The 16,284-nt window shown below is 29.6% G+C and overlaps 1 pseudogene; it reads right to left on the bottom strand.

Moving 5' to 3' along the window:
- Positions 1-888: 888 nt before the first annotated feature.
- Positions 889-6,831, bottom strand: LOC124909743 (annotated as a pseudogene).
- Between the last annotated feature and the right edge of the window lie 9,453 nt (positions 6,832-16,284).

Raw genomic sequence — 16,284 nt, 5'->3', positions numbered from 1 at the left:
TCTCTCTGGCGAAAATCGTTTTCAAACACAATACCTTAGATTTATTCAAACACAATACCTTAGATTTATTCATTGCGTGAACTCAAAAACTACAAATTCTTTCACCGAAATGGTAGGCTTTTCAGATATGTATATATATAGTTATACAAAAGACTTTTTTTATTTGTTTTTTTTTTATAGATAATGAACTTTTTTATGTTTTATGTTCATGAATACAACAAAACCACATTGCAGAAGACGAAACATTTAACATATCTTAAATGTTGAACCTGAAATGTACCGTTTTTATTAATTCTATAGTTTGGTTGATAGATTTAAATGTTGGTGTGTTATTGTGGTGTTAATGCTTATACTTTATTGTATTATATTGAAACTGCTTTATTTATTTTTTTGTCATTGTTAATAACATTGTTTTGCTAATATATTTTTTTATCATAACAACTTACCGTCACTTAGACTTTTCATATGGACAGTTTCCCTCCAACTTAAAAAAGAATGAGTTCTAAATATATTTGCATCTAGCATAAACCTTCTAATAGAAGATTAATATGTTGAAGAAGACATTGGTAAAAATGAAGATCCAAACATTTGCCAAGAAATTTAGAACATATATACAAGAAAAAGTTTCAATTTTTCATTAATTTTATTATATATGACATTATTATTTACTCTCCATATAAAATGAAAATACACTTCTTTAGTTATCTCTTACATAATATCCAAATGAATGGTTAATGGGTATAATAAAATGAATTAATATATATTGTGGCACTGTAACAGTTAACAATCATTACTTACAATAATATTAAAGCATTAACAATAAAGAATAACAAAGAATCGTTTTAAAGGCCCAAATATCTCTAGATTTCTTTCATGGCAGTCAATGCATCAGTTTGATGATGATCTAGTCTCTCTGAGTTTCTTCTCCTCCTACAGCAACTTAGAAAATCTGCAAAGATATTTATTTCATTGATTATTAGACACCCGATCTAGTTTGTAATATCGATATATATATATGAAGATTGAGTAAATTTGTTTCGAATAAAATATTGAGTCCATTTAGTGGTGCATACCTAATCAGAGCTTGTTCGTTAGTCTCATTATCATAAGTAGGTTCGATTACACCGGTCTGCATATTCATTCTCGAAACAGGTTTCTTCAACAATTTTTCTCCAACCTTGACAAGATTTTCGAGGTTTTGTTTCGTCGTCTACTATTTAAATAAGCTTTAAAATAATTCATTTTAGTGGATCAACAAAATAATTATAAGAATAACACGCGTAATTAAACTAATTACATGTTGCAATATTAAATATGATGTGAATTTAAACGAACATATACCTGAATTCGTATGTAATTCTTTTCGGAATCAAGAGTTTGAAAAATAATATTGAGATGAAAATCAACCATATCAGCACTTGCTTGAGAGTAAACGTCAATAATAGGAGTGGAGCCACCATGTGAGATCCAGTTGAATGCACCCCATTTTGCTGCATCTTTTGCATTATATTTCCCCTCGTATTTAGCTGAACCAGTCCCCAAAGATATTACCAAAAGTTTCGAATAATCCATTTGGCTTATGGTAGAAAAATCTGTAGATCCCTTCATGATTTGTTTCGTCAACTCTCCAATTGCAACTAGAGTCTACGGAGAAGATATAAATAAAATAATGAGTAACGATAGTCATGCAATTAATTGCTAGTAGAGGATGATGAACGAGAATAATACCGGATTATTTGCAGCAACACCACCATCTGTCAAGTTAAAGTCCCTAACCTTCCCGGAATGATCCTTATTCTGGAAATGGTACGTGGGGAGATACGTTGGAGCTGCTGATGTTGAGATGCATATATCCGAAAGTAAGGCATTCATGCCAGGAGTATGCTTGACCTGAAATTATATGTTACATGTTTTTTTCATATTAGCGTTATACATTACAAATCGAGATTAAATAAGTGATTAATTTAACTATAGGTTTAAAAGGTATAGATCTCGGACCTCATAAGTTGAAAAAATAGTTGGTTGAAGTTCCTTGATATAAAAGATGGTATTGCCACATTAGTAAGTGTTTGGTGCAATCTTGTGCTACCAAGCTTTTCTCTAAGATGCTATGAAGATATTCTCCATCATATTTTGGTCCCCAAAAGACTTTCATCATCTTTTTAAGACCAGGAAAGTATGACCTATTTGTACCCAAGAATCACAAAGCCACAAACATGCAATTTACCTGTCTTGAGGAAAGATTTTTGGGCTATGCTCGAGATAGAAATTGTTTATATCCTTTGCAGCAAACAACGGACGATTGTTTTCATCTGGTGCAGTGAGCATGGCTGTAACCAAACCTCCTGTGCTAGTTCCAGCAATTACGTCGAAGTAATCTGCAAGTCTTGCATGTTTACTGTCTAGTTTCTACACAATATTGAAAGGAATACAATATTATATTCGATACCATCTTTTTGTAATCCTTTATTATTTTCACTTCCTCTTATCTTTTGGCAACCATTACCTGAAGTTCTGACTCGAGAAACTGAAGGATTGTACCGGGAATTAATATCGATAATATCCTTTGTCTATTCGTTTATTAACATTAAACATTGAATAAAATGTGAAGAACACCAACCTCACATGTCTAATGAACATTCATAACGAAATTTCAATGCATCAATGACATGCCTTTTTATATATATAATGATTTTTTATGAAAGGAATTTCATGTGTCAAAAATAAAACTCGGTTTAATAAGTGTGGTAAAATAAGTTATTTCAAAACTTAAGGGGCTAAAATGAAACTAATTTGAAAGTTAAAGATGTGATTACATAATTATATAATAGTTGGAGGTCTAATTAATACATATCTTTATATATTGATGAGATAAGACCATTCCAGTTTTAATTAATTAATTAATATGCAATGTTAAGTATCTTTTCAAAGTTGGGAAGTAACATATGTATGATTAAATAAATATTAGCATATGATAATATACTGTTAAGTTATAATATAATATACATAAATATTTGATTTCAAATTAAGATGGTTAGTGTTCCACGATCAATTAAGCTAAGATTGGATAAGGATCACATTTTTTAAGATAAAATATATTTTATTAATTAATTTAGTGACAGGAGAACGTAACCATATGATGAAACCCAATATTTTTTTTTTTTATTTATTTAGAACAAATTATCATATTTTTTATTATAAATTATTAAAATATAACAAAACAAAACAAATTCCTATGAATTAATAAAATCAATATCGGCAACCCTATTTGTCCATCTAGTTAGTCTTTTGGAAAATAATTCACATAAAATTAAGGATCACGTTTAAATGATGAATTAAAATGCCTTTTTTTCAATAGGGTCTCATTTCAAGGTTTACTTGACCAACATTTGTTATTATGTATGTGTCATAGGAAATGAAACATGTCTAATATTACATATAAAATATGTTTATTATAGAACTATTAAATATATAGTTTATATTGGTCACGTTTCAAATACATCCCAAGGTAATTAACATGATTTACTTTTTTATGCAATGAATCGGAAAGAATGTTATTAAACAATAACCACAGAAATATTGTTCCTTTATGATTGGATAAAAAAATAGATATGCACGCACACCTAACATTTATTTATTGAACTTGCACATCAATTAATCCATATTTGTATTTTTTTTTTATATTTTGAATAGTTATACTAGTCACACTTTGACCTCCCAAGTCCCAACAAAACAACAATTTGCCATAAGCATTGCAACCAAAATGTGGGAAATTGAAGCAACATATAGATAATTGTTAATGTTTCCTCCAACCTAGTCATGGACGGATCCAAAAATTCATGTTGGGGCTTGAAAAATAATTGGAATTGGTTTTAAAAAATTAACGAGAAAATTATAGATAAAACGAGAGTTTATAAAAATAAATTTAAAAATTAGTGTATTAAATTAAAAAAATTAAAAAATTCAGGGTAATATCACATTTGTACCGTACAAAAAAAAAATATTTAGGCCAACCGAACCCCTACCTATATTTGCCCCTACTCCAAGCCATCAAACCCACTATGATAGATGAAAATTCACTTTTTGATTTTCATTCCTCTAGAGTCTAGACCTTACCTTCCTTCTCATATGATTTAGAGCAATGAGATGACAACAAGTCGAATTAGGACGGATAATGCATTTATTATCTTCACTCAGTTTTATTTCACTCAGTTTTATTTTGAATTTTTTTTTAATATCATTCTCGTCTCATTCAATTTTGGAGAATCTCTATCGCCTGGTTCAATTTTGGAAAATTCACGTGGACATCTTGTACCATATTCTTTAAAAAAAAATTGTCAATGATAAAATTATTTAAAAATATGTTTCCTATAATATAAAAAATCAAATTATTATAAAGAAATACACTTAAAATTAAAATATATTTGTGATGTTATATATTTAATTGTATTTATTAGCATCCAGGGTAAACTAATGATAAATCGGGAAGGGAAACACATTGCTCCGTAAAACAAATGGCATGCAATGTATTCATGTGAATTCATCAAATTTATATTTAACTTTATGTTTTTTTTATAATTATGAGATATGTTTTTTTCAACTATAGGTTAAAACTTGTCCAAAAACTTACAAATTAAACCAACAAAAGTTTCCAACAAAAACCTAAATGTCCTCCAAGAATGAGTTCAACATTAGGTTTTATTTTCTGAAGATTCAAGAAGTATGAATGCAGCATGAATCAGTACCAAAATCATCTTCGAATCCAACTCTCAAACCACATGTGGTCCTCGACAAAATAAAAAATGAGCAGTGAATTCCGAAAAATGGTTATGTTATATTACACATATGAGATATGGATTTGCATTGCATGTTTTTTAACAAATAGATTCCTAGATATAATGTCAAATGTAACAAAAAGAGATTATGCAGCCCATTTTTTAGCTGTTTCTTGAAACAAGGTATATTTTATGAGGAAAATATGTCAAATACAATTATTAATTATTTTATATGTAAATAAAAAATATATCTTTTAAATAATTTATCATAGATTTATTATTTTATTTTTAAAATGCCTATAATGCACAGTAAATTTGAAATTTGGAATACAAAGTTTGAAATAATTTTAATAGAAAAGGTTGTTCATACAATAACTTGATTAAAACACAATTTTTTTTATCACTTTTATCTATATTAAAATGATTTTTAGATATTTTATTTATCACATTTATTTTATTTGTATCATCCAATTTTGATAATGTGACTTTATATCTTCAAACAAATCCTAAATTTGATATTTTTTAATATTTTTATTTAGGCCTAATAGTTTTTTAATTTTTTTTCTCAATTTATTCTAATTAATTTCTTTACATTTCAAGAGAGAAAAAATAGCATGATTTAAGTTTCATTTTTTTTCAGGAGAAAAGAAATCAATTTAAGGTTTTTGTAAAAAGTATTTTTGTGTATCTCTTTTTTCATATTTTCATAATCTTTTTTTCACTTTTGATTTTTTTTCTCTCTTTTTATTTATTTTTGATGATTTTGCTTAATGTGTGTAACTATTACTAGAGTAACATGATTCACTTTACTTAACTATTAACAGAATGACTAGAAGTCTTGTTAGCTGTAGCGACGTTGAAATTCAGTTATCAAACCCGTATATCCATAATGAATATTATGACATGGAACATACGCTGCCTCAATGATCCTATCAAATGCTAGGAAATTCGTAAAATCATTGAGGAGCATAAGCTTACTATTTTAGGTATTCTTGAAACTAAGATAAAGGACCGCAATGTTGATCGCATCAAATGCCTTTGTATGGGAAGCAATTGGAATATTTTACACAATTCTAACAGCAGAACTGACAGAATCTGGGTTGCCTGGAACAGTGATGTGGCTGACATCAAGATGATCTACTCCTCTGATCAAGTTATTATAGTTGAAGTTAAAAGCAAAGTTGACGACAATTTTTTTCGTTTGGCTATTGTTTATGCCTATAATTCGGGGTCGGATAGGAGGATTTTGTGGAGTTGTCTGAAAGCCAATATTATTGATGAGGATTCTTGAGCTGTTATTGGGGATTTCAACGCTACTAGATCTGAAAATGAAAGGAGTCCTGAATCTGATATCACCCAATACATGATAGACTTTAATGAGTGTATTCGTGACATTGGGTGTGTCGAACCGACCAACTCCGACAACCTGTTTACTTAGTCCTCTACGAGGGGTGATGAGCAAATTAAAAGGAGCAGAATTGATAGGGGTCTTATTAACTCGACGTGGGCTGCTAAGTTTCCTAGAAGTCATGTTTATATCCTTAACCCGGGAATCTCTGATCATTGTCCACTTAAGCTCTATTGGGAAAAGAAAAAGAGAGTGAAGCGTCCTTTTAAGTTCTTCAACTTTTGGATGGATAATGATAAGTTTAAAGACATTCTCCATGAGGTCTGGAACACTCACGTGGATGGCTCCAATATATTTTGGGAGTCGGAGAAATTGAGACTTCTTAAGAATCAGCTCACTAAATTTGATCGTAAAAAATTTAGCAACATTTCTAAAAGAGTCATGGCTGCGAGGGATGATCTTGAGGAGGTTTAATCCCGCTTTCTTCATGAGGACATTGATGATCTCCTTTGGGATGAGGAAAAATCTGATCTTGCTTGTTTTAGAGAGCTCAGTTCTATAGAGGAGAGTTTTATAAGACAAAAATCGAGACAGAAGTGTGTTTCTCTCGGGGACAAGAACACGGCTTTCTTTTATCGGATGTTTTCTTCCAGAAATCTTCGAAACAACGTTCATAAACTCAAGAAGGATAATGGGAACTTTGTGCATGGACAAGAGTAAATTCAGAACTTGGCTGTCCAATTCTACCGTGGGCTTATGGGTACTAATACCGAGCAACATCTTAGTCACCTCAACACGCTTTATCAGAATTTTGACAAGAGGATCTTTGATGAGGATAGTTGGGATCTTATCAAGGTTGTGTCAAGGGATGAAGTCAGAAATGCTCTCGTGAGTATCAATGGTAATAAGAGCCCTAGGCCTGATGGTTTCAATGCGGAATTTTTTAAGGTCAATTGAGATATTGTGGGTAATGATATTACAGAAGGGGTGCTTGAATTCTTTCGTAATAAGAAAATGTTAACCCAATAGAATGTCACTGTGCTATATCTTATACCAAAGAATTTCGTGCCTGAAAAAATACAAGATTTATGCCCCATTTCTTGTTGTAATGTTGTGTATAAAATCATTTCCAAAATTCTTGCTAAGCTCTTTCAAAGAGTTATTTCTAAGTTAGTGAGTCTAGGACAATCTTCATTCATTCCCGGTAGGTTCATATCGCATAACATTCTTCTAATGCAGAATCTTCTTAAGGGTTATGGGAGAAGGAAGATTTCACCTCGGGTTGCATTTAAAATTGATATTCGCAAGGCTTTTGATTCTGTTAAATGGGGAACTATCATGACTTTCTTGTTGTTTCTAGTTTCCTAGAATATATATTGATTGGATTATGCCGTGTATCTCTACCTCCCGCTTTGTTGTTTGCGTTAATGGTGTACACAGGGGCTATTTCAAGGGAGAAAATGGTGTGAGGCATGGAGATCCTCTCTCTTCTTACATCTTCGTATTGATTATGGAGGTATTTGAGAGTGTCTTAACGACATTCCGAAAGAATCTCCATTACACTTTCCACCCTTTCTGTGAGGAGGAGAAGATCACTCATCTTTGTTTTGCAGACGACCTATTCTTGCTTGCACATGCTGATGTTGTGACCATTCAAACTATAAAAGATGCGCTTACATTCTTTTCTGATGTTACAGGTTTATCAATTAATATAGATAAGAGTGCAGTGTTCTATAGTGATGTTGATGATGAGACAAAGACAAGGATACAAGACATTATGGGCATCTCTAAAGGGTCGTTTCCGGTACGTTATTTGGGTATGCCTCTCACAACAAGGCAGATTCAAGTTATTCATTGTAGGCTGCTCATTAAAAAGGTCAAGAATGTCATTATGGGTTGGGCGGCTAAGAAGCTTTCGTATGCGGGCAGAATCGAGATGGTTGGAAGCGTGGTCATGGGGTTAATTGGATATTGGTCTCAACAATTTTTTCTCCCGAAGAAAGGTATGAAAGAGCTGGACACCATTATGCGTAACTTTATTTTGGGAAGCCAAGGTCGTGGGGGCAAGAAAGTCAAGTGGACCGATGTTTGTAAACCGAAATACGAAGGTGGTATTAGGCTGGGGAGTTGTGTGGAATGGAACCGGGTCGTTACTTACAAACATCTTTGGGCGTTGCAAACAAAACAGGATTCCTTATGGGTCAAATGGGTGCACTCCAGGTTCTTGAAGAGTGAATTGAGTATTTAAACTTGTAGAATTACCGAAGACATGACTTGGTCTTTGAAGAAGATTTTGAAACTGAAAAACATCCTTGATTTGATTTTTCATATGCGTCTTGGATATGGGCGTGGCACTCTCTTTTGGCACGACCCTTGGTTCGAAAACCGACCATTAATCATTAAAGAGGAATTCTGAGGATTGAGAATTAGAAAGGATTGTGCGGCTGCCACAGTTTGCGATATTGATGTTGGGCTTTGGGCTTCAATTATTAGACGGGTTCCGAAAGGAAGACGAGTATTAAATTATTTGAGTAGTATCCGTCTAAGTGATAGGGCTAATGTTCACTCTTGGGTAGCTGAGGAGGATGGTAAATTGAGTCGAGAATGGTTTGGAATGCTATAAGAGAAAGAGGTCAAATTGTCGATTGGGCTGCTCTCGTTTGGTCTTCAAAGGTTATTTTGAGGCATTGTTTCATCCTTTGGTTGGATTTCCGTGGTAGACTTAGTACCCGTGATCGTATTCTTGCTTATATGGATATTCTGGACGCCAATTGAGTTCTTTGTAGTGGGTTTGCGGAGTCCATTGATCATCTTTTGGGTGACTATTTTTTTGCTAAGTCTATTTGGAATCTTTTCAATTTAGCCATGGGAATTGTGAGCTTGCCGGGATCTTGGGAGGATATAAGAGTTGCTGCCCATGTCTTATCTAAAAGTAGTAAATTTCATTCTAACGTCTTTAAGTGTGGGTTTTCTGCCATCGTTTATCATTTGTGGGCCGAGAGAAATGCTAGAGTCTTTGGTAGAGTTCGTCGAAACATTGATCATGTGTGGAGCGACATTGTATTTGATTATGGTGCGCTAATTAGAACGTGGAGGCGGGTTCCTAAAGGCGAGCGGGAATGGGTCCTTTGTCGCGAATGGAAAGTCAATTATTATGAAGTCACATCTTTTAAATGTTTTAAGGCTAACTAGTTCTTTATATTTTGTTTGTAAGTCATGTGTGTTGCTTTGTTAGAATTGTTTGTTTCTTGAATTTTAATCTAACTTTCTAGGTTTGTTAGAAAGTTAGAGGAAACTATGTCCGTTTTCTTTCCTGTTTTGGGATTTTAATGAAATGACACTAAGTCGTTTTCCAAAAAAATAAAAAATATAAAAAGGTATAAAAGTGTCTTTTAAAAATACATCTTTAAGTCTATATATATATATTATAAAAATTATGATTGATGTAACTAAAATAGAATAACTTGATTTATGCTGAGTTATTAAATAATATATGTATCAAATTTGATCAAATTAATTCTAATAATTAACACATAAACAATTAAATTTAAACAAAAAGAAATAACAAATTTATCAAATTTAAATTTACCAGTGTCCCATCTAGCCCACTTTCATAGATAGAAATATAATTTCATGTCTCCTTGTCTTTTAAACATCAAATGTATTAGATTTCTCATTCTCTATGAACGACTTATTTGTAATGTTTAATTAGATATCTTTGAATTAAATATTGTTTTAAATTATATATCGTAATCGTAATCTTAATCTTAATCGTAATCGCATAATAATGTAAAATCTTATAAACGTGAGATAGTGTATGTCCTCCCAGAAGTCAGAAGAACGATAATAAGTTACATTAAGAATCAAAGAAGATAAAGTAGCACTACACTTTGATTTCTTGTCAACCAATGTGAAAAAAGATATACAAAATAAAAATGATAAAATACTAACAAGTTTAAAAGTGTAAGGATTGAGACAAGCTATATAACTTTTTTAAAGCAATGTTAATCTAAGAAACATTGGTGATATCATATTATATCAGAAATTGACTATATCTCATTAATTTTGTAGAATAGTTTAAAGAGAATGAAAACAACTGAGGTTATTATGAGTCTCATATTCATAACAATTTACATAATAATGATCCTATATACTTTTAGCAATTTAGTAATATTGATGATAAAGGAAACCTGGGGAGAATGGGAAACTGGTATCAAAGAAAATATGGGAAGTAACTCGAGAAAAAGCGTAGAAAGTAGAATGGGCTCCTCTTGTAGGGTCAACGAAGATTATCACTCGACACCAGTTCATCTTATGGCTCGCCTTTTAGGAAAGACTCAACACTCGTGATCGTATCAGCAAGTATATGAGCATTCCGGATACAAGTTGTCTTCTATGCAGAGGAAATGAAGAAATCCTAGATCACTTATTCGAGAGTTGTTGTATTGCTTAAGAGCTTTGTGACAGATTCTATAAAAACTTGGAGCTGATCAGTTTCTCGAGCGAATGGAATAAAATCAAAGAAGCGACACTACTCAAAGCCAAGGGAAATAGATTTGCAAAAAGCGTGTTCAAGTGCGGCTTTGGAGCAGTGGTGTATAACATTTGGCAAGAATGGAATGCAAGGGTATATGACATAACCCGCAAGAGCGTTGAAGAGTTATGGAAATATATTGTATCGGATTGCAGCGCCCTCGCGGGAACGTGGAGAAGAATTCCAATCTCGAAGCAGAACAGGAATATCTGCAGAAATTGGAATTTACCGTTTTTAAATTCACTAGAATTGAAAGTATTGTAATCAGATAATTCATTTATGTTTTCAGCTTTTTAGCTTTTATTCAGAATGGTACGACTTCAAAATCATTTTAGTGATGTCTACAATAATCTCTCAAACTCCAATACTATCCCTTCTTCTTAACCATTTGAAATTGTTTGAATCTAAAAATTTCAATTTTGATTCAAGTTCATGAACCAATAACACAACATGTTCAGCTTTTAAGAACCTTCTAGAAGTATAAAACAATACTTTAAATACTTATATTTTCTTGTTCTATCTTTAAATGATTTCTTGTAGAGAGAAATTTCGATTTTCATTTTATCAATATATTTTTTCTTTAAGATTAAGATTACATAAATGAAAATTGAAATACAAGTATGTGCTACTTACATTATCATTACTTTTGCAAACATATCACATCATTGATCATTTTAAGTAAACATCATATTTAAGTTATTTGTATCCATTTTATTTTTGATTATCATATTAAGATTTGATCTCTCTTAATATAATTTTATTATTGATTCTATTATAATGTTGCTCAATCAGTATGAATTCTCATTTCGATTTTAAAAAAAAATCATAAAACATTTAAAACAACTAAAGTTAAACATGTCTTTTATAATTTCTAAAACATACTGAATTGTTCAATCGATTTTATTTTGATAGTTTTATAGATCAAGACAAATTATTGATAAACAACAAATGAAAATTGAATTATCATTTTTTTATTTTATAAATTTTTAACATTTATGTCATTTTCTATTTGATTTGATTTTATCATGATTGATTGAACTTCAAAATTCATATAATCAATTTAAAAAAATCAAACAATTATAACTTTGGTTTTAATTTATTTTAAGAGACTCATGAATACTATTATTAACTTTAGTTTTAATTCAATAATCTTTATACACTCTAAACCTAATAAAAAAATCTATACATAAATTATTCATCTTTTTTTCTTTTTCCTTCTTTTGACACAAGTAAAAGACATCCTCCATGTGACTCAAGATCCGTAACATATCATTCCTTTTTTACTTGACACTGGCTTTCTATTTCTTCGCTTCGATTGGATTGCTTGTTATAAGTTGAAGGAAGTTCCTTCATTTCTACAACTGTTGACTTAACTATCCTCCTTTCTTCTTGATCTTGTAGCGCTAACCTTGAACTGCAAAAAAAAATGAAATTTTTTTGTGTTACTAAAATATGTTGTCTGAAATTAACATTTTTTATTAGCAGGTTTAAAGCTATATATATATATACCTTGCAAAAGCATTTGCGAAGTGTCTACATTCTCCTCTCATTGGGAAAGCATTACAATTTGCTTTTATGTTTATGCACGAAACCTGAAATGAACCAAATGAAGAATTTATAAATAAGGTGTGTATTCATGGAAAAATTACTTACATAATAAAAATTATGCGATGAAAATGCGTACCTTCCCAAATGTAATCATCTGATAATGAAACTGGTACCTGTAATATTTCAAATTTAATGAAACATGAGAGGTTAAATGAATACAAAGGATTAAGAATATTGTATTGTTTGAAGACTAATTAATTACCTTTGAACATAGATGACATATGAGAGGTTCCATAGTACACACCTTTTTTCTAGCAATTTCTAAAAGACTTACTTACATTCAATGTGAACCAAACTTGAGAATCTACGAATACATAATCACGATCAATTCAACTTATAATCTGGTAAAAAACCAAACAGAGTTTGTGGATCTAACTAAAAAACATATAAAATGTAACATTTATAAGGAGATTTTACCTTTAATCTTCTCTAAAAACTCTACCAGATCTAACCCGAATATATAATGATGAACAATAAAAAACAATTTTATAGAGATCATATCTTAATACTATATAATGAAAGAAAAATAAGACATATATATATAAATATTCAATGTATAACCTTAATCAGTTTATACATATATAGAAAGAAATCCAATAATTAAAAAATATTACTTTATTATCAATTTAGTGAAATATTTTGATAATCATAATCTTATTTTGAAAATCATATACAACTTTTTGATAAAACAAATAATTAATTATTGTGATGATATGCATTATTTTTATGTTTTAAGTAATTTTATTAAAAGTAAAAAGAAATGGATATACAATCCTAATATAATAATGACTTTGTTTTAAATGGTAGATAATTAATAAATAATATATAAATATTTGAGGGAATATTAGCATTTAAAAAAAATTTATGTAATTGAATCAATATACCGAATATTTTGATAATCCTTGTTTTATTTTGAAAATTATATACAAAAGTATTTTATAAAATACGATTTTGATCAGAGTGAAATCTGAGAAACAAGGTAAACATTTTTTTTGTTGGTATGAGATGGGATTTGATTATTGTGGTGACATGATTATATTTTAATATTTATGTATATATGTAAATAAAAAATATATCTTTTAAATAATTTATAAATTTAACTGGTATTTAAAATAGTACATAAATGTTTTTTTATTTGTTGACAATTATTTTTATAATAAAAATAATATCTTTATGTACACAATCTAATTTAACTTGATTCCTCTTGATTGACTATATGTTTTATATTAGGTATGAACAGTAGATTTTGTATTAACATTTTGTTCATATATTTTTCAATAATTTATAGTCTACGAGCTTATTAATTTTTTTTTCTGAAGATAATTAAAAGTTACTAATTAAAGTCAAAACAATGTAAAGATATATTCAATCTTTTATTTCCTTAACTTTTAAAATGTTTTTTCACATAATTCGGTTTAAGTTTTTTTTATTAAGGAGAACCATCTCCTGTTTCAACTTAAAATTTCTAGATGGAATTGAACTCATCTTTTGATTTCTTTACAAACGACTTTTAAAATATTTTTTACAATATTAATTGTGTTAATGAAACTAATTGTAAAATATATACATATATTTGTATATGACAACATTTTGGGTGTTCAAGAATTCAAAACAGTCTCGATTGGCTCCGAAAAATTGGGTATCTTAATGGCGGAAATTGTCGTTTCTGAATAGATCATGTTATGAGTATTTAAAAAGACGAAATTGTCGTTTCTGAATAAATAGTATGGATATCTAAAAGGATGAAATTGTCGTTTTCGAATAGATAGTACCCGACATAGACCTGATTAATTATAAAGAATTGAAATTTTATAAGAAATGCTTGTTTTGAAAAAAAATTATCTGAAATTTGAACCGAATTTTTAAAAGAATCCATTTGTTTTATAAATTAGTTTTGTTTTTAATTAACAGATTGTAATTATATTAACCAAATAAATATTAGGATCAATCGTTTATAGTCTATAGTATTATGTTGATTCACTAAAGTTTATAGAAAATAACAATCATAATTATTAAAAAAAATAAAACTAGTACTTATTTCTTTTGCTGAGTTAATAATCGGATCCGATTTTATCCAAAAAAAAAAAAAGTTTGGTTTCTTATCGGTACGAGTTTCCATGCCTACAGGGGATCTAATTTAATTGTTACATTGATTTTACTTATGAATTAATTATATGTTTTATTTTCATGTGAATTGTATTTTGTATGTAAGAATTTTAAAATAATCTTCTGCTACTTTATTTGGAAATCTTTTCTAAACTAAAATATTTACAAAAATACATAATATTTATATAAGCTTTGCAACAAAAATGTGGGAAATTGAAGCAACATATAGATAATTGTTAATGTTTTCTCAAACTTAGGGACAGATCCATAAATTCATGTTGGGGCTAGAGAAATATTTGGAATTAGTTTAAAAAATTAACGAGAAAATTATACATAAAACGAAAGTTTATAAAAATAAATTAAAAATAATATCACATTTGTACCGTAGAAAAAAAAGTTTAGTCATTCCTCTCATCCAAGCCATCAACTCACTTTAACAGATGAAAATTCACTTTTTGATTTTCATTCCTCTAGAATCTAGACCTTACCTTCCTTCTCATATGATTTAGAGCAATGAGATCGAGTCGAATTAGGACGGATAGTGCATTTATTATCTTCATTCCGTTTTTTTTAAAGATTTTTTAATATTATTCTCGTTCCATTCAATTTTGGAGAATCTCTATCGTGTGGTTCACTTTTGGGAAATTCACGTAGACATCATGTACCATATTCTTTAAAAAAAAATTATCAATGATAAAATTATTTAAAAAGATGTTTTATGTAATATAATGAAAAATCAAATTATTATAAAGAAATACATTTAAAATTAAAATATATTTGTGATGTTATATATTTAATTGTATTTATTAGCATTCAGGGTAAAATCATAATGAAATCGGGAAGGGAAACACATTCCTCCTGTAAAAAGATGGCATGCAATGTATTCATGTGAATTCATCAAATTTATATTTACCTTTACGTTTTTTCTTTTATAATTACGAGATATGTTTTTTCAACTATAGGTTAAAACTTGTTCAAAAACTTACAAATTAAACCAAAAAACCTAATGTCCTCCAAGAATGAGTTCAACATTAGGTTTTATTTTCTGAAGATTCAAGAAGTATGAATGCAGCATGAATCAGTACCAAAATCATCTTCTAATCCAACTCTCAAACCACATGTGGTCCTCGACAAAATAAAAAATGAGCAGTGAACTCCGAAAAATGGGTATGTTATATCACACATATGAGATATGGATTTGCATTGCATGTTTTTTAACAAATAGATTCCTAGATATAATGTCAAATGTAACAAAAGGAGATTATGCAGCCCATTTTTTAGTTGTTTCTTCAAACAAGGTATATTTTATGAGGAAAATATATCAAATACAATTATTAATTATTTTCTGAGGAAAATATGTCAAATACAAGGTATATTCACAAAAAGAGATTTCTGAGGAATTGTTTATTATTTTCTTAAATTATAAAGTATACAATTAACTAGGCTAAGGTCTCATACTGCTGATAGAAAGCTATTGCAGGTATCTTATTGAGAAGAAAAAAACTATTGCATCTATCTTATTGAAATTATTCCTTCAATTAGTGGCTCATATGCAAATTATGTTAACTTTGTTTGTTTGTACTATAGATCAATAGACAGATGGAATTTGTTTTTGTGAGAAAGCTTTTGCGATTCCCCTAAGCATTTTGATACTTTCAGTTATTTATTATATATATCTTTCTTCAATATTAAAATTATTTATTTGTGAGGTTCTTCCAAAACATTTGCCAACAGTTTCCTTATGATTCAAATGAGTATATGACATAATCAGTTTGTTCAATATCAATTTCCTTATATTTGTTGTATGTTTGTATTTTGGTGGAGATTATTATGGTCTTCTCCCGATAAAAGAATTCAAACAGAAATTATCATGATCAAAGCTGGAATTTAGAACTAAAAGATTAGAACGGCTG

The sequence above is a fragment of the Impatiens glandulifera genome, chromosome 1, assembly GCF_907164915.1.
Source record: "Impatiens glandulifera chromosome 1, dImpGla2.1, whole genome shotgun sequence".
NCBI classification, from domain to species: Eukaryota; Viridiplantae; Streptophyta; class Magnoliopsida; order Ericales; family Balsaminaceae; genus Impatiens; species Impatiens glandulifera.
The sequence above is the reverse complement of the archived record's forward strand: the minus strand, read 5'-3'. Positions and strand labels throughout refer to the sequence as shown.